The sequence below is a fragment of the Sminthopsis crassicaudata genome, chromosome 2, assembly GCF_048593235.1.
Source record: "Sminthopsis crassicaudata isolate SCR6 chromosome 2, ASM4859323v1, whole genome shotgun sequence".
Classification (NCBI taxonomy): Eukaryota; Metazoa; Chordata; class Mammalia; order Dasyuromorphia; family Dasyuridae; genus Sminthopsis; species Sminthopsis crassicaudata.
Genome location: NC_133618.1, coordinates 427875447 through 427897263, shown reverse-complemented (window position 1 = coordinate 427897263; position 21817 = coordinate 427875447). Strand labels below are relative to the sequence as shown.

General features: G+C 34.4%; 1 long non-coding RNA gene across 1 annotated transcript in view; it reads left to right on the top strand.

The window, feature by feature from the left end:
- LOC141553562 (uncharacterized) overlaps window positions 1-17270 on the top strand; it is a 140110-nt gene extending 122840 nt beyond the window's left edge. The window contains exon 3 of the long non-coding RNA XR_012485525.1: window positions 17069-17270. This is a non-coding gene — a long non-coding RNA (uncharacterized LOC141553562). The remainder of the gene's footprint in view (window positions 1-17068) is intronic.
- The last annotated feature ends 4547 nt before the right edge of the window (window positions 17271-21817 follow it).

Sequence of the window (21817 nt, the reverse complement as noted above, 5' to 3'; positions counted from 1 at the left end):
GAGTGGACCTTAATCTGAAGGGACTCATGAGTGAAGTCCCATGTTGGCTCCTGGCTGGGTTAGAATTTGAATAGAATTCAATGGGTTTTTAAATAAGGAGGAAGCTGTTTGTGCTTGGGGTGGGGGTTGGAAAATCTGAACAGATCATTAGAATGGGGGCTGGGATAGCCCAAGTTGGCTCAGATCCCATGGGGGCTGGGAGAGCCAGAATATCTCCCATTGGAATTCATGGGGGTTGGGAATCAGAAAGGAATCTTAACCCACATCACTCTCTGTGGGTGTGCATGACTCTCTTTATCACAGATCTATTGAAACTAACCTGAAACATCTCATTGTTGAAGAGCCACATCCATCAGAATTGATTGTCATATAATCTTGCTGTTGCCATGTACTATGATCTCTTGGTTCTGCTCATTTCATTTAGTATCACTTTATGTAAGACTTTTCAGGACTCTCTGAAATCATCCTGTTGATCATTTCTTACAGAATAATAATATTTCATAACATTCATATACCATAACTTATTCAGCCAATCTCCAACTGATGGGCATCCACTCAGTTTCCAGTTTCTAGCTTCTACAAAAAGGGCTGCCACAAAATTTTTTCACATGTGTCCCTTTCTCTTATTTAAGATCTCTTTAGGATATAAGCCCAGGAGAAATACTGCTGGATCAAAGGGTATACACAGTTTGATAGCCCTTTGGGCAAAGTTCCAAATTGCTCTCCAGAAGAGTTGGATCCATTCACAGTTTGATCAACAAAGTATCAGTTGTCCCAGTTTTCCCACATCCCCTCCAACATTCCTCATTATCTTTTCCTGTCATCTTAGCCAATCTGAGAGGTCTTAATGTGTATTTCTCTGATTAATAATGATTTAGAGCACCTTTTCATATGACTAGAAATAGTTTCAATTTCTTCATCTGAAAATTGTTCATATCCTTTATTATTTATCAGTTGGAGAATGGCTTGAATTCTATAAATTTGGGTCAATTCTCTCTATAATTTAGAAATGAGGCTTTTATCAGAATCTGTTATGGGCCAGAACTCTAAACTTGAAACAAGGATTCTTATAAGGTCTTAAGTCAGTGGAATTGATGAGACAATGGTTATCTAGTTTATTGTGGTGATTAATAGTTCTCTAAGTTCAGTATGATTAAATTTAATCTTACAACAAATAATGGTTTCCTAGTGATATAATGATTGGTTTATACTCAGTGTCGAGCATATAAGCTGGGAGCTCAAACTCTCAAGAGAAGAGAGATTCATTTCCACCTTCATCAGCCTTGTGGTGGCTGGCCTGTTCTCTTGCATTTTCTCCACAGAAACAAGTCACTTCTGAAGGCCATGAGAAAGCTAGCTGAGCACCAGGAAAAAGAAACAATAAAGACTTTTGGACTTAACACCTGGCTACTCTTATGATGATTCTCTGCTTCAAAGAAAGCTGCCCCAGAGACCTCTAGAAAAGCCACAAAGAGCATTAACAAGAACCCTTGAATATAATTTGTTTTACTAATGTATTGCTTCCCTTTTAATTTATTCTGCATTAATTTTGTTTGTACAAAAATTTTTACTTAATATGATCAAAATTATCTACTTTGTGTTAAATAATGAGCTCTAATTCTTCTTTGGTCACAGACTCCTTGCTTCTCCACAAATCTGAGAGGTAAACTATCCTATGTTCTTTTAATTTGCTTATAATATTACTCTTTATTCATAAATCATGAATCTATTTCAACCTTATCTTGGTATACAGTGTTAGGTATGGGTCAATGCCTAGTTTCTGCCATACTAATTTCCAGTTTTCCCCATCAGTTTTATTAAATAGTGAGTTCTTATCCTAAAAGCTGGATCTGTGGGTTTGTCAAACACTAGATTACTATAGTCATTGACTATTTTGTCCTGTGAACTTAACTTATTCGACTGATTGACTACTCTATTTCTTAGCCAAATGGTTTTGATGACCTCTGCTTTATAATATAGTTTTAGTATTATTATTAGTTTTATGTAGTTTGTTTGACTGATTCTAAGTCTCATTGAGTCATTCATTTCTATTTGTTCAATTCTCAGTTTTAGTGAATTATTTTTTTTCAGTTAACTTTTTATCTTCTTTGGCATTTGGCCAATTGAACTTTTACATGAAGTGTTTTGTTCATTGGATTTTTTTTTCCATTTCACAAATTCTGTTTTTCAAAGAATTGGGTTTTTTAAAATATATTTTATAAGAAGCTATTTGCTTTTTCCATTTCATCAAATCTATTTTGTAAGTAGTTATATGATTTTTCCATTTCATTAAATCTATTTTTAAGAAGTTTTCTTAAGATAATTTCTATGTTTCCTTTTCCAAACTCTCTTGCAAAGTTCTCATTTCCTTTCCCCATTTTTAAACACTCTTTTAATATCCTTTTTGAATTCTTCTAAGAGAGTCTTGTGAGATGGGGACAACTCACCACCCCTCACTCCTAATGGGTCCCATAGCAAGGCTATGGGAGATTTATCATAATATTATAGGTTTAGAGCTAGAAAAAAAAAATTAAGAGTTGTCAAGTCCAAGTCACTATGCTTTCTTCCTTTTACAGATGAGAAAACTGAGAGTTTTGCTGACTTAAGTTAACTTGATCTATATAAATTTATTATTTAAATTAAAAATTAAATTAATTAAAGTCACAAACAACTAACAAATACCTGAGATGATATTCATATCCAGGTCTTCCTGACTTCAGGTTATGCATTCTATCTACCATACTATGCCAACTACACAACAGGTATTCAAATTTTTTTCTGGACTCTTCTTTTAGAAAAGTATGGAAGTCCAAGTAAATGGGATGAAGACTGGAAAAAAAAAATGTTCTAAATTAAAGGTTGTGCCTTCTTAAACAAGGTCCATAAAGTGTCTAAGCACTTTAGAAATGTAGCTTCCAAAAAGGAAAATGAGCTCATTAGTAGATGATATTGCTGTTGGCTTCTTCTTTCACTTCCTGAGAAAGATGTAATATTTCCTGTTCAATCTCACAACAGACCACAACTGCTATTCTCTAAATTCTCTGGGATGAAGTTGGGATGGGTATTGGGGATTAAATATCTATTGTGTGTGCTATTCTAAGCTATCTGAGGAGATAAAGAACCTAAAATGACTTAGTCTTTGCTTCCAAGGTAACATTATTGGGAAAGGAGACAATAGAAACAGAAATAACTATACTATCCTTTAATTACAAAATAAGGGCATTAGAGAGGTGCAAATAGTGTTATGTGACTTCAAAAGAGAAGACAATAATTGAGATCAGGGGGATGGGAGAGATCAAGGAAAGCTTTAGGAAGGAATTGACCCTTTCTTTGCATATGAAAGGATTAATAGGAATTCATCTAGAAAAAGAGGTGAGAAATTATCCCAGGCAAATGGAATACCTGTAATTGAGAAATTCAGACTAGCAGTGTCATAATTTTGCCCTCAAGCCAATTCTAATTATATTGCAAATCTAATTATTTTAGAGTTCCTTTACACTAGCATGAAATAAATGAAGCAAAATAAAATACTTTCTCAAGCGCCTCAAGGATTAACAAATAAAAGAAGCATAGGTAAGCACTCTATACACTTTATAGAGCTGTACAAAGGCAGTTATCATTTTTAAATTTTTCATATCAACCTATAGCACCTAACTTTCTCCATATTGCCTTGGAGGGAAAAATTAAAATAGGTAACTTCCTTTGATCAACATAAGGCAGCTGAGATATTCTTCAAGATAACTTAAATACTCATTCAGAATTCTCAAAACAGAGAACACAAAGGGGCAAGTATTTTTTTTTTAATCTTTCTTATAGGACAGAACTAAGAACAAAAGATAAAAGATGAAGAGAAAATGATTTAGGTTTGCTAAAGAAGAGAGTTAAAGCCTTCCTAATAATTAAGGTTTTCCCCAAAGTGGGCACCTTCATAAGGTAATGCATTCAACAAGACTGGAGGTAATGGAAGCTAATTGTATCACTTGTTGAAAAGGCTTTTGAAGAATTCCTGGTTAGAAATGGATTTGACAACAATTCCTCTGAAGTCCCTTCCAATTCTGATATTCAATGGTTTTAAAATTTGAACCCAGACACTCTGATCCAAAATGGGAATCTCAGTTATGCCAGTCCATTGCTATATTACTGTAGGAAACATAGATGACTTAAAACTTACAGAAGAGGAATGCCTATGTCCAGGTAGGTGATCATGACTCCATGCCAGGTTTGCAATATTTGTCAACTTATATCTTCAATTCTATTTTTTTATTCTGTTTCTCCACTGATTCTCATCCAAATCTCATACTACTCCTCCCTAAGGTTCCTGGGTTTTCTCACATTAGTTTATCTAACTACACAATGCTACTCCATTGTCCTTTTCACCTCTTCTTCCTTTTGAATAACCTATTCACTTCCAAATTCATATTCAAGGCATAAATCTTGTATCAAGTCTCAGAGATTCCTACAGAATCAAATCTGACTCCTTGCATCTAACCTTATTTATTTTCCACACCTTATACTTTTGTACATAAACATCTGGAATCATGGGACTTAATGTTGAATCTTTTCTTGGATATTTCCTCCTGTGAATTATTGTTCTTCTCTTCTGCCTTTTTTTTCCTGCTTCACATACTACTCTCTATGGTATGTTACTTGGCAGACATGAGTACTTTTGTTTTTCCTTTCCTTTCCTATTTTCATTTTAAATTCCCTTGATTGAATTCACAAATTTCCAGGCAATATCTGATAGAGAGTTGCTTTATAAAACAAAACAAAACAAAACCTAAACTGGCAAATTTGCATAATGGAATATTATTGCATTATAATAATAACAGCTAACTTTTACACAGCAAAGCTCTTTGAAAATATTTCATTTTATCATCTTTAAAACCTTTAGAGGTGGGTGCAATTATTATGACCCCCATTTTACAGATGAATAAACAGAGTTAGGCAATGTTTAAGTAACTTGCTCAAGGTCACATAACTAATAGGGATATGAGATCAAATTTAGTCTCAAGACATAGTGACTACAGACCCAGTACTCTGTCCGTGGTGTTACCTAGCTGTCTCTAAGAAATGGTGACTATGTGGAATTCAGAGAAACATTGGAAGACATTGGAAGAGAACATTAGAAGAAATATTGAAGATAGGTAAACAATATTCAGTGACTACAAAAATATAAATAATAACAACATGAACAAATAAATACTAGTAAATTGTCATGATCATTCTTGATTTTGGAGTACTGATAATAAAACCTTCGTCCATCCTGTCAGTAAATAATTAATACATTAGGTCATTGTGTGAATAGCCCTTATTAAACATTTTTGTTCTTTTTCACCTGAAGGATAATTTGGGAATCAGGGAGGATTGTGGTGTTCAAATAGAAGAAAAAAAATTCAAGAAATGAAGGAAAGTTTCAGGAAAGCATTGTTTTCTTGGTCCTTGTCAGGTATACCCTATCCCTCAACAATGACTCAGCATCCCTATATTTTAAGCCATAGTCAATAAATTCACATTTTATTTTCAACTATTATCCCTTCAAATAGTTTTTCATTTTCTCAATCCACTTTCAGAGGATAAAAGATCATTTATTTCACTGCTGGACCTCACAGTAGAGATCATCATTTCTTCCTCTTAATATTACTAAAATGATCTCTCTCCTCAAGATACCCATATTATTCCAATAAGAACACAAGTTCTCTCTGAGCTTGTCAAAATATAAAGGTTTTGAGTAGGGTTCCAGTGGTTCAGGGTCTATCTTTTTTTTTTTTTTTTTCCCCCAGTGGCCACACTAGATGAATTCAGAGAAATCCTTACTAGACTGGCCAGAAGCTGGTTTTTTCCCTCACAGATAACCATAAAGATTATCTATAAAGGGGAAAGAAGATTGAAAGCTGCTTCAGTGAAAAGACTACTAACACCTAGGGAATCAGAGGTCCTTAAAATATTACAATAATTCTTCTTTTCATGATTATTTTTCTTATTTTCTTCCCTTTTTATCTTCTCCCTCTATTTTTCTTATCAGCATTATCTTCTTCCTCATTCTATCATTTGTCTAAACTAAGCAAGTATACATAGATAGATAGATAGATAGATAGATAGATAGATAGATAGATATAGGATAGCTTTACCCTCAGTAAGCCAGACGCTCTGCCTAGTTATTTACACAGAAGCAGAATACAAAGCTACAAATCCATGGGTTTGGATAAATCCAGCACTTATATTAACTCAATCTCATGAAAAAGAAGACTTTCATTCTCTGTGCTATTATCATGAATATTGGTAAAAGCAGAAAATAGCAATCATTCTAATCCCCATGTTAATATTATAAAGGGAGATTTCTTTTTTGTAAGCTTAGTTTTGTAATCAGATTCTTTTGAAAAAACACCTCCAAAATAAAATACTACTAAGTGGCTAGAAAACATCTCTCCTAATACGTGACATGGAACATCAGGGGAGCTTTCTTTTGCCCATTAACACTGAAATAGTAGTTTCCCTTGGCTCAAGTACTATAGACCATAGACAAAAACTTCCCTAAATTGTTAAATTATTTTGCGTTTTTGTTTTTGACTTGAGTTCCCTTTCAGGGCAGCCTCAAATTCCACCTGGAACATAAAGAATACACTTGATGCCCTCTCTGGCTGCTGGGAATAATAAAAATCTACATTCATAATGCTGTAATTTGTCACAGTTCCATGAAGTTCAGCTACTTAATAAAAGTGATACCTTTGTATGAGCTTTCTTCATACCTTTAAGCAATTTTCCAAATGTTTTAGATAAATCGGTTTCAAGACTATTTGGCTCAAATTTTCTTCCTCCTTAATTATCAAACAGACTTCTTTTTATGTATTTTTTTAGTTTATTTATAAGGCAATGATAATTCAAAAGTTACAGATTCACTCACTTCATTATTACCCAAAGGTTTCTGTTTAGGAAAACCTAAGATTAAATGACCAGGAAGAATCTTTCCAAATTTATTTTTCTTGTGTCTATAGACTAGAAATTCTGTGAGGTGATGATGAAAAAAGAGCTTCATACCTTTATATTTCTTCTTGGAACATCCTAGAAAGTGAGTTAAGATTTCTCAGAAACCTAGAACAGTGAAAACCCTGAGTCATCATGTTCGCCACGTTAGGTCCAAACAAGAAGCTTCTCTATAATAGTTTTATCAAGAGGTCATCCAAGTGTTTCTAGATGACCTCCAGTGATAGGAGATCCAACATGATAGGAGATCCAACACCCCCGAACCAGTCCATTCCACTTTGAACAACTTTAATTGACAGTAAACTTTTCCTGTTTTGATTAAAAATCTACTACTGTACTACCCAGCCATCTTAGTTTTTCTTTCTGGGACCAAGAACTTTCTAATAATCATTAACTTTTTTTATCATTTATATAGTATTTTAGTATTCAAAGTGCTTTAGAAATATTTCATTTGATTCTCATAACATCTGTTTGAAGGAAGCCACCTGAGGCAAGTGAGGCAAAGGTTATGACTTACTCAGACTGGATTTGAATTCAAGTCTTCCTGACTCTAGAACTCTTCTCTATCCCTTACCTGCCTCTTATCCTTCTTCTAAGGCAGTGGATTGAACACTGAGTCAGGAAAACTTCAATTCAAATCTAGCTTCAGATACTTATATGATCCTGGGCACCTGTTTGCCCATTCTCTAATTTCCAAATGAGCTAAAGAAAAAAAAAATGGCAAGCCATTTCAGTATCTTTGCCAACTAAAATCCAAATGGGATCACAAGAGCCAGACATGACTGCTCAAAAGTAGTGAACAGCAATATTCTTCTTCCATGAAAATGATATACAAATATGGGGTTCTAATGATCATGACCACACCCCAGATGCTAGTATAATGTCATCCACCATGCTTGTTGATTGATTAATTTTCATGTTCAAATCAAAACTCTCCAGTTTCTTCAATTCTAGAATGTACTCCTCAGTTCTCCCAACATTCTGTTCACCTCTGTCTGAAGGTAGTTTGTCAATGTCAATTTTGGACATACAAATATAATCTGGCCAGAGCAAAAGACAACTAAATTATCACCACTCTACATTAGAACTTATATTTCTTTTTTATAGCAGCTTTGTGTATAAATTTCCTTCCTTTAACTTATTTGGAACCAATATCGTTTGTTTTGTTTGACCAAATTATGATGTTTAGTATACTTTTAATATTTTAACATATAATCATTGTGTATATTTCCTTTTGAATTGATTTTCTACTTTCTGCATCAATTCATAGAAGTTATCTCACATTATGTCACACTATTGACTTTAGTAAATTTTCAATACAATAAGACCTAGAAATATTTTTATTAAAGCTTCTTATTTTCAAAACATATGCATAGTTAATTTTCAATATTCATCCTTGCAAAGTCTTTTGTTTCCTTCCCACCCATCCCCTAGATGACAAGTAATCCCACACACACACACATATATATATATATATATACATATAAACACATGCAATTTTTCTATACATATTTCTATAATTATCATGCTGCATATAGAGATATTTTTCCAAAAGTGTTCCTGATTTTTTAATCAATAGTATTTCATTGTTTTCCAATTACATATAAAATAATTTTCAACATTCATTTTATAAGATTTTGAGTTTTAAATTTTTCTCCCTCCCCCCTGCCATTCTCCCTCTCCAAAACAGCAAGCAATTTGATATAGGTTGCATATGGGCAATCATATTAAACATATTTCCACATTAGTCATATTATGAAAGAAGAAACAAACAAAAGAGGGAAACACACAGAAAAGTGAAAATATTATGCTTCAATCTGCATTCTGACTCTGTGCTTCTTTCTTTGGACATGGATAGCATTTTCCATTGTGTAAGTCTTTTGGAATTTAAGAGATATTTTTCGCACAAATTGTTGACTAGTCATGTCTCCCCATCTCATGCTTGTGAAGCTTATTCTTTGTGCCATAGTTTAGAACAAAGCATATATGCTTAGAAATGTTTACTTTTCTGGAAAATGGGGCTACTGATAGTTGTCACATATTCCTTAAAGGTTGCTTTGAAGATAGGGTATACAAATCATTGTGAATATATTTTGAAAATTTCAAACAAATATATAAATACCAGACTTGTTTTTGTCCAGTCACTTCAGTTGTGTTCAACTCTTCATGACCCCATTTTGAGTTTTCTTGGCAAAGGTACTAGAATAGTTTGTCATTCCTACACCAGGTCTTTTTACAGATGAACAAACTGAGACAAACAGGAAGAAATGACTTGCCCAGTGTCATGTAGTTAGTACATGTATACGATTTGAACCCAGGAAGAGGAGTCTTTCTGACTTTGGTCTGGCCCTCTATCCACTGTGCCATCTAGTTGCTCCAATACCAGACTTAGTATTGTACAACACTGAAGGAAGAACATGGGGTTTGTTGAATAAATTTATGTCAGTGATATGAGAGTCTATTCTCTAGAAATTAAAACATCTTTGACTAGCATTAAGATAATCCCATCCTTTGCCATCAGGGAAAGAAAAAGAAATGTGATTTGCTTATAAACTAAAGGACAAAGGGAAAAAAGTATCCCACCAAGGAGTGCCTGTTTTTTTTTTTTTTTCTTTTTTTCAGTCTGGGGGCCCATGATTATTTTATCCCTCTGTTTGTTTGGCAATATGAAAAAAAGCTCTTGTCACTCGAGGGAGATGTTTGTGCATTTCTCAGGGACATCGCTGTATAATTCTCATATCACAGCAGCTTAGCTTCAGATGGGGATTCATTCAGATGAGGGATAAAAGGGATTGGCCCATTGCCCATAGCACAGAAGAAGCTTTTCCTTTTTCTGGCATTTGGCCATTGTGGCCAGCAAAATCACCACCACCATAACTACAACTTCCCCAAATCAAGACTTCTTCAACTCCTATAGTTCCAAACATCCTAGAGTAATACTTTTTCCTCAGCCTCATGAACTATGGCACTAACTCAATTACAAAATAAGCTAACAACTCATCCAGTCATCTACTCACTCCATCTTATCCCACTTATCTTCAACTATCTGAGCCAGATATATGGGATTTTCAGAAACTGAGCCCAGAGACTTCTGGGAAAGTTCATCTACTTTGCTTTAGAACTCCTATACGAGGTTTAAGACATTTTGATTGATGATTGACAGAGTACAACCTTACTTGGGCCTTATATTATAGAAAAGAAGCTACAGACCACCAATCCATGCCTGATATTTTACACATATTGAATTCCCACCCTTTTATACCTCTTTCTAAGAGCACAATAATCAAATGAATGTTATTATTATTAATTCTGAAAAGGGTATGACATTTGACTGCCTTATGGATTAGAAACATAGGAGTTCACTCTTGTGACTTTCTGGTCCAAAACTCCCTTCCTTAGCAACCATACTATGATATATATTGTCTTCTTCTCTAGAAATATATGTTCTAAAATAATAGGAAATATCTCCCATTTTGCAGTTATAATACAGTGATTACCACACAGTCAGTGCTTAACAAATCTTATTCTCTTCCCCCAAAAATTAATCAAGAAGCAAGTATTAAGTATCTATAGAGGTAAGGACCATGGATACAGAAGGAAAGATACAAGGGAAAATCAACATGTCCAGAAATGATTCTCTACCTTCTCCTTTAAATTGGCCTATCTCACCTTTCCTATTTGTATTAATAGTACCATCACTGAAAATATTTTCAGAATGTAAAAAAGTCCCAAATCTGGTATTCATCTCTGAAATTTTTGTTCTCCGTAATTACTCAGTTATCAAGCTTTGATCATTCTTCCTCCCTTGTATTCTTTATCACTTTCATTGTTGTAACTCACATTTAGGTTCAATATCTCATCTAGATTTTGTTTGCCATTCCTCCTTCTTTCTTGAAAAGGACCGATGACAGCAGCAGGCTGATATTTTAACTTGCAAGTGAATTGCATTTAAGTGAAGCAGAGCAAAGTCATCAACCTTTCTCTCTTCTCCAGAGTCATCAGACATAGATCAGGACAACTAGAGACCTGGATATTGTAAGAGCCAACTAACCTGATTTCCCTGCCTCAACTCTCTGTCTCTCCAATCTATTCTGCACATACCTATCTAAATAATTTTTCTAAGGTGCAGAAGTGTTGTGTCACTCTCCTGGTTAAAAAAAAAAAAACTTTAAGTGGCGCCCTATTGCCTCTAACATATGAACTCTTAAAAAAATTAATAGTATTTTATTTTTCCAAATACATGCAAAGATAGATTTCAACACTGACCTTTGCAAAACCTTGTGTGCCAAATTTTTCTCCCTCTCCCCCTCCCCAAGAGAGCAAGCAATCTGATATAAGTTAAATATGTTCAGTTCTTTTAAACATATTTCCATATTCAGTTGCTGCATAAGAAAATCATATCAAAAGGGAAAAAATCATGAGAAAGGAAAAAAAAAACAAGCAAACAAACAACAACAATAAAACAAGTGAAAATGCTATGCTTTGATCCATATTCAATTTCTAGTTCTCTCTCTGGATGCTGATGGCCTTTTCCATCACAAATCTATTGGAATTGTCTTGAATCACCTCATTGTTGAAAAGAGCCAAGTCTATCACAATTGATCATTGCATAATCTTCTTGTTACTATGTACAGCGTTCTCTTTGTTCTGTTCACTTCACTTAGTATCAGTTCATATAAGTCCTTCAGAATTTTCAGAAATCAGCCTGTTCATCATTTCTTATAGAAGAATAATATTCTAGCTCATTCATATGCCATTCCCTAACTGGTGGGCATCCTCTCTGTTTCTAATTACTTGTCACTACAAAAAGGGCTGCTACAAACATCTTTGCACATGTGAAATACCCACCTATCTTGCAAGGCTGTTGTAAGGATCAAATGAGATACTATTTGTAAAGTGTTTAACAGTGCCTGGCATGTAGTAGGAACCACATAAGTGTTCATTTTTTTCTCCATCTTGTCAAATGAGGATGGGAAAAGAGAGCATCTCTCTGGTCATTTTCTGTTCAAAAAGTTATATTTCCTCTTAGAGAAACATTAGAACATTGACCTCCAATCCCACAAAAGGTTGCCTTTGGGATTTCTAATTCAGATGGGCCTGCCTACCCTTCCTGGATCCTTAGTCATACCAGCTAGCCTGGTTGATCCTCAATTGTACTGCTCTGAAGCAATTTTGGAAAATCAGATAGGAGCAGAATTTCTTTTTTTTTTTTTCAGTTTTTTATTATAGGCTTTTATTTACAAGATATATGCATTGATAAATTTTCAGCATTGACAATTGCAAAACCTTTTGTTCCAACTTTTCCCCTCCTTCTAGGGGCAGAATTTCTTTATGCTTCCATGTTAAACACTTCCCCCACCACCACCTTTTTCCCTCCATGGAATTTCCCTGCAGCTGAACAAATTTGGCATTATGCTTGCCTAGTTGCACAAGAGGCATAGATGTAGGGAAACAGAAGCAGAGAGAGGGAACTTGTAATTACTTTGGACTTCCCTCTATTTAAAAGAAACACACACACACACACACACACACACACACACACACACACACCCCACAAGAAAGTTTGATTTCTATTCCCCTGAACCTCTAAGACAAAATACATCCTAGATTGTAATTAGATTTGGGATCTGGTTTTGATTTCCATATTGATCTCATTCTGGGAAAGCTGCAGCAGCAGGAGTGTTTGGTTGGACAGCTGGCATTTCCTGGTAGAGTTTGTGCTTGTTATGGAGCAAAATACACCTCTGTCATGCAAGGCTGAAAGGCAGAGGCAGGGAGATGGATGGGGAGGGAGACTGGAGTGATGCTAAAAGAACTCAAACAGAAAAAAAAAAAGAATTCTCCCTTGGCATAGACTAAAGAGAAAATAGGAGTTACATATTCCATCCCAATTCTGACTCCCTGTGCAAAAATTCAGAGATGAATGAATCTGGTGTAATGCATGGCATTGTGATCTAGTAGATAAACAATTGACCTCAGCCTCAGGAATATCTGGATTCAGGTCTCACCTCTGACAAATAATGGTTCTATAATCCAGGGCAAATCTCCTGACCTTTCACAATTGTAGCCAATTCTCTAAGATGATCAGGGAGGAGTGAGAGTGGGGGGCCAGGGGAGAAGTTATTGGCCTGTTTTAATAAAATGAACCCATTTACTTGGGAGTTCTCTATTCCAGTGAAAAAATCAGACCCAGTGTTCATCTCTATAAACTCTGTTGCAGCCAAAATCTTCGTTGCTAGTCACTTACATCTGAATCTGGACTCCTATTGTCCCATGATTATCTCATAGTACTTATAGTTTTAGGGGATCATGACAATTGAAGTCTCTAGGTTCAAATCCTTTCCCACCTAATGTATGATCTTTGAGCTTAACTCTCCTAGGCTCAGTCCTGTAATATGTAAAATGAGGAGGTTGTAAAGATGGTTGAATTTGTCTCTAGAGTCCTCAGTTCAAATCCCAGTTGGGTTTGAGTCTAGAAAAGTCATTTAATGTCTCTGGACTTCCTTGTTCTCAGTTATATAATATGCGCCTTGGAGTTTCCCTTCTAGATCTTAGTCTTATGAGCAGATGACTTCTAAGGTAATTTCCACTGTCACTCTAACTTCTATGAACTGATAATTACTAAGTACAAGGAGGCTCAGGCAAGCCCTTGTAAACTTGGAAAGCACAGGAAATTAATCCCACACATGTTAAGAATAGCACTTCAGAAAAGAAGTTTGAAAAAGTACCCACATATTTATATGATCCATTCAAGACTGATGTTGAATATTACTAATGTAAAAAATGCTGTTCCTCTATTAACTGTAATTTCACTCTATAAAATGTTCTTTCCTCCCCCATTCTCTCCCCATGTCAGCTGCTCATATCCCTTTCTGTAATGGTTTTTTGATCCTGACTTTCAACTGTGCAGCTTTCCAGGGTTCTTCCTGCCTACATATCACATTTTTCTTGAAGGAAGGAGGCAGATGAGCAATGAGGATCCAGAGATAACAAGGAGAAAGAATGATACAAGGTCTCATTTGGTCAAAATAGGAGAGGGAAGATATAAAATGCAGAACCATAAAAGAAGATGGAGGGTAGGAGTTGGAATGGATGATGTCTAAGATCCTTTCCAGTGATAAATCTTATGATCAGTTGATAAATTCTGTCAACTTCAACATGGAATTATCTTTCTTCCATTGCCTTCTCTGCAGTCCCTCTGACACCAACCATACTCTTAGCACTTTTTATCTGGGTCTAGGACATCATCATAGCTTCCTAATCCACCTCCTCAATTCTGGTCCCATTTTTATCTGTGCTGTATTCCACATAGGTACCAAAATAAATTCCTGTGGCACAGGTTCAATCATGTCAATTCCCTATTAAAAAAAAAAAAAACCTTTTTGTAATTAACTCCTGGCTCTGCCTCTTGGAAGCCATATAACCTGAGGCAAGATCTTTCCTTTTCTGTCTTTCTCCCTCTATAAAGTGAGGAGTTTGCATATATGCCATAGGAAGATTTAAATGGACATAAAAGTACATAGTAATAAAAAAATAGACTGTCCCTCTTTTCACTACTCTTAGTAGCATTTCTACAAATGTGATTAATAATGTGATTATGTGATTAATTATACAATAAGAAAAGGGAGTATGCATTTAAGCACATACTAGGAACTATGCTAAGCACTTTGCAAATATTATCTCACTTGATCCTCATAATAATCTTAGGAGGCCAATGCTATTATCAGCCTCATGTTACAATTGGGAAAAAAAACAGAGGAAGACAGAAATTAAGTGGCTTGCCCAGCATCAGACAATAAGTGTCTGAAAATGGATTTGCACTCAGGTCTTCCTGACTTGAATCCAAGGGCTTTCTAGTTGCTACATCACCCACCTGCCTCAAAATTATAGACATAAACAAAGGCAAAGAGGAAACTGTACTTCTCTGTAGACAGGTTTATTTAGAAAATTAACCTCAACAATTAGTGAGAACAGTTTTCTAACAGAAAGGACAGGATCAAGACAAATGTAAGAGAAATATTGTAAATAGCATCCCATCAGAGCAAACAAATGACATTTACTTAGAGTAAAGATAGATAAAATGATCTACCTAATTCTCAGATTCTAAATAGCATATGACTGGCATGAGAACTTTGAAGTTAATATTTAAGAAACCCTGTTCTATTGAACTGTTTAGTAACTATAGGTATGATATAGATGACCAAAAACAAATTTTAGTTTATCTCCATGAGAAGAAAATGAGTCTTTCATCTCCTCCTCCTCCTCTTCTTCTTTCTTCTCTTTCTCCTTTTTTCTTCTCACAGAAACACATTCAAATGTTTCTTATTAAGCCTGGGAAAATACCTAAAGTGTTTATGCAGAGATAGAAAGAAGGTCAACAAGAAAGTAGAAGACCTAGTTTTGATCCCAGGTTCCCAATTAATTAGATTGTGATCTTAGACATGTCATGTCTCTTTTCTGGGTCTCTGTTTCCATGTAAAAATACTCGGGATCCTCTTCTCTGACCTTAAACTCTTATCGATATAAAATAATAACAATTCATTTCTATATCATAGTAAGCTTTAAAAAGCACTTGTTCTACAACTACTCTATAAAATTGGTCATATAAAGGATATATTTAACTTTACAAATAAGGAAACTGAACCTCAGAAATGATAGCGTGATTTGTCCAACCAAGCTTGGTTGTATAAGCTTATACAGCTAATGTCAGAGCAAAGTCCCAATCTTAGATTTATATTTAGTTTGTGTATAATCATTTTGCATATTCTGATAGGTATTTATATTGTCTCTTTTAAAAGCATATGATCTGCTTCCCAAAAGAGATTAGTTCATTATTTCTTTCCAAATCCCAGTGCTTAACAGAACACTTGCCATATATTAACTATTGAATGAATGCTTGTTTATTAATTGATTGATTGGTTGATACCAGGTCCAGAACTCCCTGCACTAGGCCATGTTGGCTCTTATCCTGACCAATACTTTCTTACCCCCCTCACCTCATTACCAAAGTTAATCCTCTAATGCCTTGATGATTGATTTTTATCCTCATCACCTATTTCAGAAGATTTTTATCCTCATCACCTATTTCAGAAGAACACTTTATGAGGAGGGAAAATATCAAGAACATTTCTCTTTCATGAATTTCTACAACTGAATGACATACAGACTCTTTCAAGGATTAGTTCCAAATAGAAAATTTAACCAATTTTGCCCCATTCTCCTGTTTCCCAGTCAATTTGATAAGTGACTGTATTACTTAACTTGTGTAACCATAAATTTGGTTTTTAGATAACCATTATGGTTCCATCTAGCCCCCAATCCATGAATTTTAGAATATTAAGATTTCATAATTGGTGTCTTAGACTCATTCAAAGGCTCCATTGACCTGAGTAGTGAAACTGTCAATAAGAGCTACAATAGGATAGTGGCCACTGATACAGAGACCCTATGTCTCTAGGCAATCAAATGCTTAGCTAGAGTCTTCACAACCTGGCTCCAATTTACCTTTTTAGGCTTAATATACTTTTAGTACCTTATATGAATGTTTCAAGCCATGTTATCTGTCCCCCACACATTATCATCCCCAGATCTCTAGAGTGTTCCCTAAATATAAACCTGCTCCCCCTCTGTCTCTAAAATATCTAGTTTCCTTCAAAACAAAGATTAAAACTTACCTTCTACATGAAGCTTTTCCTAAAGCCTGCAACTTCCACTGATTCCCCCCCACACATTGTTTTACAATTTTTTGTATATATCTTGTATACATTTATTTGTTTCCTCTATACAGGGGAATGTATAGATTGTAAATACCTTGAGAACAAGGACTTCTATCTTTGCATTCCCTATGTCCTGCAGATCTCTTGCAATTTTAAAGAAAATAAATACATGTTGAATAATTAGAATTATATAAATGTCTTTGTCTTTGATCTTTTTACATAGATTATGCTCCACTAAAAACAAACCAATTTCTTCCTGGGTCATTAACATAGTTGATTTTCCAATTTCCAATTCCAGCCTTTATTAAATATGGTGTTTTATTATTGCTTCTTGATTTAGCAGCATTGAAAGAGATTATTTCTATTTCCAGGCCTCTGAAACATTTTTGTCCAGGATTGATTTCTTAACTGACCTTCAATTCACCTCCTGTATCAGAACATGACCTTCCTTCAGGGAGAATTATACACACTGATGGAGAGCTACAGGGGCAGGTTTGTTGGAGCTATATTGTGAGTTAATCATTAAATTTTAAAGGGGAGCATTTATATTTCAGAAATTGCAAACACTAAAATAATGGCTTAATTTACTGTTTTGTTGATTGTCTAGACTTAAGAGTTAGAGAAAATATTATTAATGCAGATTTAACTTAATAGTGTCTCATAGGTACACTTTCCCTCAGAAAGTCAGCTGTTCAACATTTACCAGCATATTTCTAAGTGTAGGGATCAGACGTTGGTACCTATGGATAACTTCTAATGCACACCACTGAAATTAAATTCTTTCAGGATTTAGGTTTTCCCCAGAGTAAATTAGATCTCCTGGTTATTTCTTTCACATTCAATTAATCAGAAATAATTAAGCAACATATTCCTGAATTCAAGGAGCTTACAATATAATAAAGAGAAGAAGGGGTAGATAAAATAAGAACCAAAACTATATAATATTAAAATTATATTTTTATAATTATATGGGAAATATCATTAGAATGAAAAAATATATTATAGAAGAAAAAATCTTAGAACATAGAATATACAATATTCGAGCTAGAAGGAACCTTAATCACCAATTGTTTATTTTCTTTCCCATGTACTGGACACTGGAAAAGCAAAGATAAAGGTAAGATGGCTTCTGTTTATGTCTAACTAGTAGACAGCAAGATGAACTTGGTTTGGACCCCAAATTTGGCTCTTGCTACCCAGGTGGCTTAAGACAAGTTATGTAATCCCCTTGGGCCCCAGTTTTCTCATTTAGAAAAGGATCTTCTAGAATTTTAGTCATTTAATAAATGCATGTTAAATATCTAATGTCACATGAATGCCTTTGTCTTTGATCCTTTTACATAGATTTTTTCCTTCGTTAAGAAGGAGCCAATTTCTTCTGTGTCATTAACATAGTTGATTTTCCAAATAAGGACTTAGTCTTATTATGGTGCTTACAGGAATATAGGAGATTCGGTTAACTGTACTCTCAGATCTCTTCTAGCTCCAAATGCAAGAAAATTACAACATAATATGAGGGTAGAGAACATTGAAAAATGGAAAGAATCTAGAGAGGTTTCTTGAAAGAAGTGGCATTTGGGCTAATTCTTGCTTTAAACTAACTAAGAGACAAACAAGGCTCAGGATAATTTGTAAAAAAAGTAAGGAGACATTAAATTCAATGTCATATTTGAAAAAGAACAAAAAGGTCAGTTTGATTGGAACATAAAATATGTATGTGTATATAGAGGAGGAAGGAGAAAAGCAATATATCTGTAAAAAAAAAACTATTATCATAAGGTTTAAATGCTAAATGGAGGATTCTCTGTTTTTGCAAAAAGATAATATGAGCCACCAGGCAGCTTTGTGGCACAGTGGACCTGGAATCAGGAAGACCTCAGTTCAAATTAAGCTTTTTGGATAAGTCATTTAACCTCAGTTTTCTCATCTGCAAAATGGGGACAAAAATCTGTAATCTGGGATTTTTGTAAGGATTAAATAAGATAACAATTATAAAGCAATAGTAATGTGTCTGGCATATAGCAAATACTGTTTGAATAATATCTATTTATTATTATTATTAACTATTATTCTTGAATAGGGAATAACATGTTCAAACCTGTCCTTTAAGAATATTCTTTCATCATCAATGGAAAGAATGACAAGGCAGAAAAGGCCCTCAAATAAAGACTGTTACAGAGGAGAATTTAGAGATCATTCACTCTAATTCCTTCATTTTACAAGAGGAAAAACTGAATCTCAGAAAGAGAAATGGAATTCACAAGAATTTGAAGTCAATATGTACTAGCCTCATCACGGAAGACTTTAGGGAGAAGGTAGAACTTGACCTGGACCTTGAGGAAAATGGATAGGATTTTTATAAATGGAGATGAGGTAAACATTGTAAGAAATGATAAATAAGGGTGTGCATAATAAAATGGAATCCACTGCCTGCTCAAGAGCTAATAACAAAATGGAGGTAAAAATTAGGTAAACTGGGAGTTTTCATTTGTTTACGTAACCCACAGAACAATGCAGTAGAATTGTCTTTATACCAAAAAATATTAATACATGATTACTTCTGTGTCCATATTGAGATGTGAGAAAGAGCTATCATTGTTAGCATTATGATTCATCAGGAAGAACATTGAATTTATGATCAGTGTGTCTCCCACTGGATTATATTCTTGGTTCTGCTACTTACTACCTATGCAATTCTGTATGCCTGAATTGACTCATCTGGAAGATAAAAAAGTTCGGCTGAGAAAAATGGTTTTCCATAGCTCTAACATCCTGTATTCTATGTTCTGAGATTGGGTTTTAATGTCCCTTCCAACTATAACATTTTGTTTAATGTTCCAAGGTTCTTTCAAAGTTCAATGTTCTATGTTTTAATGTCCATCCCTTTCAGTGCCAAAATTCTGTTTTATGTTCTAAAGTCTTAGAGTATGCTTAGAGTATGAGTTAATTTTATCCCCAGCTCTTGGTACAATGTTTAACACTTTGTAAGTGACTAATAAATTATTTTTCTTTCATTTTTCAATCCTAAGATTCCTTCCAGTTCTGACAGTAAATATTTCATGGTCCCCTCCAACTCCAACATTTTCCATCTCTAAGGTAAGGTCCCTTCCAGTTCTAATATTCTATGCTTTTTGTTCCAATGTCCCTTCTTATGTCAATTATATATAGCATGCATCTTACTATCTTTGAACTCTATGTCTAGTCAAATAACAACCCAAGTTGTAGTGTTGATTGGAAAAGAAATAGGAAAATAGTGAGACATGGTAACTAAGGGGGAGGTACCACAGGAACTTTTAGAACAGAAGCAAGAAGGACATCTAAGTATCAGTAAGGAGAAAATTTTGTTCCATATCTGTTCTTCCTTTGGCTGCTGTCCGGAACTCCATTGGAGTTAGGGGAGAGAAACTAGTCAGAATTCTATATTAATCCAGCTAATGAACAGTGAGCTAGGAAGCAATTGTTGAGATCAGAGGCCACTGATTGTAGCTGAATTTTAAGTGGAAAAAATAGCAGTAATGACAGCCAGCCTGTCTCTTGAGCTCTCCCTTAACTCAATTCTCTTCCTTAACTCAGTTTTAACATTGGCATTCCACCTATATGCCATAAATTAATAGCAATTGGGACCTGGGTTTTTTTGTTTTGTTTTGTTTTTATGCACTCTCTTGTTCCACTATAGAAAACCTGTGAGACTAAATTAAGTAAGTTATCTTTTCTGCAATCCATGAGTTTGGATCATATCTAAGAACTGTTTAGAGACATTATGGGTTTAGGAGATGCTGTGGGCATGCAATGGCAGAGTAAATGCTCTATTATGTATTCACTTTTTCTTTTTATTGATATTGAGTAAAATATTAAAATCTGTTTCTTTATATATCTTTCTATTTGGCTGGGTAGCCAAATATATTATGTTAAGGTGGCAGTTAGGATTTAGTGAAATGTGAGAAAGGTAGAGAAAGTAGAGTCTCCAGCTTAGATTGGGTAAATCAACACTAATCATGTCTTTTATACTAACCATACAAGTACAGCCATCCAGAGAGCAGTGGAACTAGAGGACAAAAGGTATTCTAATTACAATATAGTAATATTGAGAGAAAGCTAGGTGAACATAGTAGATGTAGTCAGAAAGCCACAGAGAGCTTGATGCTTCTTGGAATTCCTTCTAGAGAATGGTTTAGGTTGTACTTCCCAGGGAGAGCAAAAGATTTCATAAGACTGAATCATTTCAGTATTTATTATATCAGGTATTATTATTATCAGATAAATAGCTAGCAATGCCCCCTTATGATTAAATAATCATTATTACCATTGGGAAAGTAGCAAAGAAATTAGTAACTAATGTTGTTTTTCTTGTGTACTGGTATAATTTTTCATGTGTTTAGAATATAATTCATTTTATATTGCATAAAACTGATGGGATTATACAATAATGTAACTTGTAGCTTAATATAAAATCTAAAACATTAAATGAAATTTAACTATTTATTAAGCATCTCATCACTTGTTTAAGGGTTGTTTTGAAGATAAAATGATATATGTCAAGTGTTTTATAATCAGTAAAAACACTACTACATGTTAGATGTTATTATCTATATTTTTTGTTTATTTGGCAAGACAATTGGAGATATGTGACTTGCTCAGGGTCACATAGATAATAAATATTATTTCATCTGCATAGTAGGAGTTTTTTAAAAGAGGGTACCTACCTCACAGGGTTAAGAGGCTCAGAGAAAGTGATCTATGTGCAGCTCTTGGAAAATTAAAAGTGCTATATAAATGTCAATTATTGTTGTGTTGTTGTATACCAATACATGTAACTACAACATTAAATCTTACATAAATGAGTAAAAAAAGTTAGGAAAACAAAGCACTGTTTATTAAATTGGTTGCTAGAATCTGGTTAATTTTCTTTGAAGTTTAATTTTATTATGTAATCTGAAAATGTCCCTGCAACTTAAAAATAAAACAAAACTGTTTTAACCAGTCAATGAATCCACAGATCATAAACCAACATGACTGCAGAAAAGAGGCCAACTTATTCATTAAGGGAAAAGAACATAAGGCTTAGAACTAGAAGGATCTTAGAAATATTCTAATCTATCTCCTCCTCATACATGAGTATA